Genomic DNA, 7176 nt, shown 5'->3' with positions numbered 1-7176 from the left:
TATACAATAAAATGTATCCAATTACATGTAATAAAATGTAACAGTATATTTTACACTCAATCCCTGAACCAGCTCTTTTAGCTTTTATTAATATAAAGCTCTATTAAAAATAGCTTACATCATCACCCCAAGACTGTAATACATATTTCTTGCATATATACAACCAACTTTCATGACTTTCATGTAAGGCGAGACAAAATAAATTGATACTTTGAAGTACATGTATTGTTTAATATGTTCGACTACTACATGTACTAGTATAAAATGCCAGTTTCAGAATGAACAGTAATTTAGAAGATTGTCACCATACATGTAGATTCATTCAGACTATTTGAACTACAAATGTATACAGCAAGCTGTCATTTGACTCTAAGTGCAACCAACAACCGTGCCAGGGCTGTAAAGCTTGTCTAGGTTGGTGAAACTTCCATAATCATGCATATATGACACTAACCAATTGTGACGGACCGTGACAGACCCTCACGAAAGGTCAAAAAGGTTTAACACTCCCAGCTGGTGGTACATGAAGCCAACAGTAGCTACGCCAGCACAGAAATTCTTATTATATATATCCAAATTCTTATTTTAAATGTATCATTATCCAAGGTGAATTCAGATATATATGATCATGATGATGCACTTGTAGTATTGACAATGATCATGATGATTGTAAGATAATCACTGAAACTATGAATTTTCATTATTCCAATTTCCTACTTTTTTTCCTATGAATTTCAAGTTTGCTATTTGTTCAATTCACAATTTCCTTTTTGTCCAATCAGAACATCCCATCAACATCATGGCATAATGCTGTTAGCTTTATCAACGTTATTTCCAATTGCAATAAGTAACTCAAAATTATGAATGAATCCACCGTTTCGCAATTTACAGCTACAGAGGTGAGGTACCGTATGAGAGTAATTTAGTGACACTATATATTTCCTATGTATATATGATATATATGCCCCTTCATAATCTTGCTGGGAATCATGCTCAAACCAATGTGATATCTTATCTACAAAAAAAATTTACATTAAGAATTAAGTATTTATAACTTGTATTACATGCGACTTCTATAACATGTATAAAATTAAATAAGTCAATAGCATTAATACTATTTTATATACTACTGTCAATTCAGAAATTAATGTGAGGTTTTTATTATTGCGAAAAATGCGACTGAGTTGTAAACGCAATAACTTAAACGCACATTTTGTGATATTTTATATGAATTAAACAGGATTTTTCACAAAATCGTAAAAATTAAAATAGCATTTAAGTCTAAAATGAAAAATTCGCAATAATTTGCAAGCAATAATTTCTGAATTTACAGTAACTACATGTATTTGATTTGTGATATTTGTAGTAATAATAATTCAACAAATTCTTTTAATAATACTTTTTTATTTCAAAATAGAATTTGTAGAATATTACTACATACATGACAAAGCAATGGTATGCATAGATTATAACATGTTATATTTAAGTTCTACAAAATTTAGAGCAAAACAAATCATTGATAACAATTCAGGGGAGAGTCCAGCCATTTTGAAAACCAGGACAAAGGGGGGTTCCAATTACATGTCCCAATTCAAATGCATTGATCATCAAAAAGAGAAAGGGTTCCAACCCCTGGAACCCCCCTCTGGATCCGCGCCTGCAATTTAATGAAACATGCCTGGAAAATTATCTTAAATTTCTTATCACAAAAGTGTAAAACATTGTCGTTAAGGACGCAATGCTGTCACATCATTTGGAATCAGGGCACAATATCAATATACTCTTTTTTTTGTCCCCGGCAATTTAGAGGTTATTGCATATGCAAACCCAAGCCTAGAAGGTATTCATAACAAATATGTGATAAATTATAATTATTGTACATCACCCACCAGTGGCTATATAAATAGGTGCATCATCATTGTAACATACATGTGAAGATTGGTTGGTTATGAGTTATAAAAAATCCAGTGACAGATATTTCATGCAAATTTTAGGACGTGACAGTTATCAATACATTATTAAACATACAATAAATATGAATATGTAGGGTTACTCTAGTCCAAATAATTATGACGTTTGGCAAGGCTATTTAAATTTTTTTCTGGTCTCAGAAAAAAAATAAAATAGCCTTGCCAGACGTCATAATTATTTGGACTAGGGTTACTCCATCAGGGGGTTAGGTCTGGTAATAGGCCCCCACTCCCCCCCCCCAACCAAACCATTGTGAATACACACAATGGTTTAGGCAATAAACAGGTGTGTATCCAGCCCTTTTTAAAAGGGAGGATTTAAACCATAGTTTATACAGTGGAGTCCCCGGTGTCCGCGCGGCCGGTGATACTGCGCAATAGGTGATTTCGTCATATCAACACAGTAACACAAGTAAAATGGTTCTTGTTATTGTTTTAGCATTCCGAAGGGATAAAAAAGAATAAAATCGATAAGTTCAAGAGTTAAATAATAACTGCAATCCCGTGATTTACAATATTTGGCCCATTTCCTTTAAAAAAAATTACATCATCAGATAATATTTGTTTTATTTAAGTCAAATTTATATCAGATTGAAATAATTTTTGCTCTGCACCCTTTGCAGTGTTCTTGATTCAAATTCAGCTATATTTCGTTTCCAAAAATCTTTTCTTAATTCAAAATAATCTATTTTTGGAAGGCATGCGCGAAATCACCGGACATTGGAGGAACTCTCAGAACAGGGGTTTCCCTAATTTTGGTCACACATTACACAAAATCTTGGGGGTGAAACCATACAAACAGATGCTTCTATTAAAAAAAAGTATATTATGAATGTGTTTACACAATATTATCCAATTATTGGTTTTATCAGTTGAATGTAGTGAAGTCATAAGTCTTAGGTGCGCGGATACACCGGACTGCACCGTATGTACCTTTTTCAAATCATGCATTGATCTTCCAAAAAGGGGGGGGGGGTCCAATCACAGGAATAATTTTTTTTACAAGCCCAAATTCTTACTTTGCCTTTGAACAAGTTACTGTACAAGAATGTGGTGTATTAGAAAGTCAATTCATACCTGTATGCACAAATGTAACAAATGTAAACATCTTTCCTTCAAACTCTTGGCCGGATCAATGATTATTCTCATGTCTGATAGGCATGTTTTAAAATATTAGTCATTTCTACTCACCAATTGTAATTTCCAGCTCAGCTTATATTGTGCTGTAGTGTCCATCTACCATCATGTCAACGAATTTGTGTAAAATAAATTTGCCATTTGAAGATGCCGACATGCGACAAGTAAAGAGGGTACGGTAACGTTAAATCGTTTACGGGCTTATTTTCCGTTTTTAATCAAACTTGTCAGATTTGATTAATTATCGTCAGAAAATGTCCCTAATGGATAGTAATTCAAATTAAACCAGCTTTATTATGCTGTATTCATGTAATATATATAACCTGGTCTTCAAATGTACTTCAGGTACACTGGCCTTTTTCTGCTATAATATTCAAACTTTATCTTTTAACAAAGTCTTCTGGTGTGTAATATTTTTTTTATAAAAGGCTCTCGAATTATAGACTAAGTGAAAAATAAAGATGGAAAGTCAAACGCATGAGTCTGGCAAAAATGAACGGACAATGGCATGACAGTAAACGAAAAACGAGAAAAGACATAGATTCTAGTTATATATATATTTTTCCCTGCCTCACTCAAATGCAATTTATATAGCCAACATTAAAAGTTAAATGAATGCATTCATTTACAATATTAAAAAATGTTACATCTTAAATTTAATTAAACATAATTATTAAGATCACGCGTTTTCAAGTGTTCACGCACAGGCACTTGTCTCAGAAAAAAAAATCCTATATACCTTATTATAATAAGGTATATATATAGGAAATTTTTTGGCACTTGTCTCAGAAAAAAAAATTCCTATATACCTTATTATAATAAGGTATATAGGAAATTTTTTTTCTGAGACAAGTGCCTGTGTGTTCACGGCCGACATCCGTAATTATTTAATACGGGTGTAAAAATGATCTATTGCGTCAACATGACAAATTTTTCACCACCCACGACAGTCTGTGATTGCAAAAACATGTATTGTAATCACTTGTAAACCTTTAATATAAAGGTTCAGGTGCTTACATTCAATAAATAAATGTTATTTCGGCAATCTGTTGATTTTTTTTAGTCATTTCGCGGCGGTTTGTTCAGCAGTATGACTTTGAGCTATTTTTTAAAATATATACAAAACATGTTAAATAGGATGTAGTAAGAATTCAAATTGAATATTTTTTTTATTTAATTAACATGATTAAAGGGACGTGGTAGACTTTCATGATCAGTTAACATAAACCGTCTTCTTTCTAACTTTTATTTTATTTTTAAAAGGGGAGCAACCCCTGATAAACAATGGGAAAGTTTCACTCGTTTTGTGTCCAAATGATTAAAATCTGAACACGACTGGACACGGTCTGACAACATCTTGACGTAACTTTGTATCCATGGTCTGTTTTGGTCTGACACGGTCTTAACGGGTCTAAACAACCCGCTAGATGATTCAGTCTTTTCCGTCTTGATACGCCTTAACGAACTGATTTACCTGATGAGGCTATCGATCTGAACGGCGACTAAACGATCTGAAATATCTGGACGAATTTCTCTAGCGGTAAATCCAGTCAATCAAGATGTGATCAGACCAAAATGGCCGTTTCAGACTGAAATCGGGCTTCTAGTGAAGTTATAGTGTGTTTACTTTACTCCTCGTTGGTTCATATGTTTTATTCCTATTGATTTCTATTACAAGACTCATATCAGTTCATGTTTCACAGAAGTTTGAACGAACCTGAAATGTGAAAAAAAACTCAACTCATGACATTCTTCTAATGAACATAAATTTTAAGCATATTGTTCCACATCTTTTACCTAGCAAACTTGTTGATCAAAGCAGTGAAAGCTTTGATAATTGAAGAGAATACTGTAAACCAACTTATTTTTTTTTTTTACTTTATTTCGCGTTTTACCCTTTCTTGACCACTTCGCGGCTATTTAATTTCGCGATTTTCTTATTTCCTTGATGAAGTTTAATATGGAAAGATCCAAGGTTTACATATTCGCGACGATTTATATTCGCGTTATTTTTCTACTCGCGAAAGTCGCGAATATAAATCGCTCGCGAAAATAAGTTGGTTTACAGTAATCATGACAAAAGAAACCAGTCCTGTGTCAACAAGTTTATCCTTGAAATGTTGTTTATGACATGTGATTTTTATATCTATGTATACGAAACATAGCATGTGCTCGAATATTTTCTTTAAAGAAAGGTAAAACAACAAATTCTCATAAAAATTGTAAAAAAATAGTTACAAAAGAATGGTTAATATTTCATTATTTGTAAGAAACCAATGATAAATATGATCTCGTTCACCTACAATGAATATTAAATTAGATAAAGAACATGTTATAACATACAACACCTACTGACAGATTTCGGTCAAATACATATACCTTGTTTGTTACTTCTTGGGTGAAAACAGGTGAGATTGAACATTTCAAACCGTCATTTTCAACACATTGGTGATAAGGTGGAACAAGATCCCATTGAACTACAAAATCTCTTGTAACAGTCCTTCCGTAGAAATCCTCTCTGATGCGAGGCGCAGTCTCGGGATTATCCGGGTACGAATCTCTGTCTATGTAATACAAATATCCACCATTTGTTATTTGCAGCGTGAACGTAACACTGAAAATATATGAATTTAACATTTTATTTGCATTTGTATACGTCTCATAAAGTACATACATTAACTATAGTGTAAAAAGTTGCCAAAGGTACCAGGATTATAATTTAGTGAGCCAGACGCGCGTTTCGTCTACATATGACTCATCAGTGACGCTCATATCAAAATATTTATAAAGCCAAACAAGTACAAAGTTGAAGAGCATTGATGATCCAAAAGTCCAAAAAGTTGTGCCAAATACGGATAAGGTAAAAACTTTTGAGTTTGTTTTTTTGAAGATTATTTAAGTTTGTCTAAAAAAGTTGAAGATAGACGATGTGGCTGGTCCTTGATATAAAAATAGAAACGCTTTGGTATGATATTGCTACATTTATGGGACTCGCTGGGTGGTTTTTGGTGGTGGTGCACTGGTGTAATGTCATAAATTCAAGACAGGTGTCCTTTTCTACTCTGTGGTAATGTTCTTTTTTTTTTGTTATGTATCTTTTAAAGATGTATTTCTCTGTCCTGGTTGTTTATTTGTTCCTGTCACGTAATGTTGAAATTTTAGGAAATTTTAACCTAGCCATATAAGCGGGAGATTTTGCTATCCATAAACCTAGGTTTAACCCTCAATTTCTATCTAAAATTTTCTGTACCCAAGTCTGTAAAAGAGGGACGAAAGATACCCATCAATCGAAAATAAACTGAGAACTCCATGGCTTAAAATTAAAAAGACAAACAGACAAACAATTGTGCACATAAGACAACAAAAAGTCATAGAAAACTAAAGAATAAGCAACACGAATCCCACCCAAAACTGCGCGTGAAATCAGGTGCTCCGGAAGGGTAAGCATATCTTGATCCACATGTGGTACCCGTCGTGTTGCTCATGTTTTAACAAATTCGGTAAATAGTCAAATTTGGTAGGTCACATTCATGAAAGGGAAGGAGATTGTTGTTGGCGACGTAAGGAACATATCGGATATCATCTGTGAAACGGTTATTCCATAACGGACAACCATTTCGTAATGGCGTCCGTAAAATTTAAGAAGGGATGGTTTCAACTTCACAACATGGCAGTCAATAACAAATAGTTTGTATTTTGGCGTTTTTGTTTTTGTTCCAGTTTAGTGTTTCTTAAGTTCCGTTGTTCATGTTGTTAACACTAAGGATTGACATGTTTCCCTCGTTTCAAGTTCGTAACCCAAATGTAGTTTCGTTTGATCGATTTATGACTATAGAACAGAGGTACTTCAATGGTACATAAGAATGAGAAACCTGTCCAAAGAGACCCAGGGACAAAGATATAGTTATCGTTTGTTGATTTAATTCATAAGGGTTTCTGGTTTCTCGTTTTTTAATACCTTTGACCGTTTATTTCCTAGTTTGAATGGGGTAACACTTGTCATTGTATTGGCCCTCTATAGCTCTCTGTTCGGTCTGACGAAGGCTTCGTGTTGGAGACTGCACTTTGA

General features: G+C 33.6%; 1 long non-coding RNA gene across 1 annotated transcript; it reads right to left on the bottom strand.

The window, feature by feature from the left end:
- Nucleotides 1-210: 210 nt before the first annotated feature.
- LOC134682945 (uncharacterized) lies at nucleotides 211-3621 on the bottom strand. Its single transcript, XR_010100934.1, has 2 exons — nucleotides 3162-3621; nucleotides 211-1015 (listed from the first exon to the last, which is right to left on the bottom strand). It is a non-coding gene; the product is annotated as an uncharacterized LOC134682945 (long non-coding RNA).
- Nucleotides 3622-7176: the final 3555 nt, after the last annotated feature.

The sequence above is a fragment of the Mytilus trossulus genome, chromosome 9, assembly GCF_036588685.1.
Source record: "Mytilus trossulus isolate FHL-02 chromosome 9, PNRI_Mtr1.1.1.hap1, whole genome shotgun sequence".
Taxonomy (NCBI): Eukaryota; Metazoa; Mollusca; class Bivalvia; order Mytilida; family Mytilidae; genus Mytilus; species Mytilus trossulus.
This window is presented reverse-complemented; position numbering and strand designations above follow the sequence as displayed.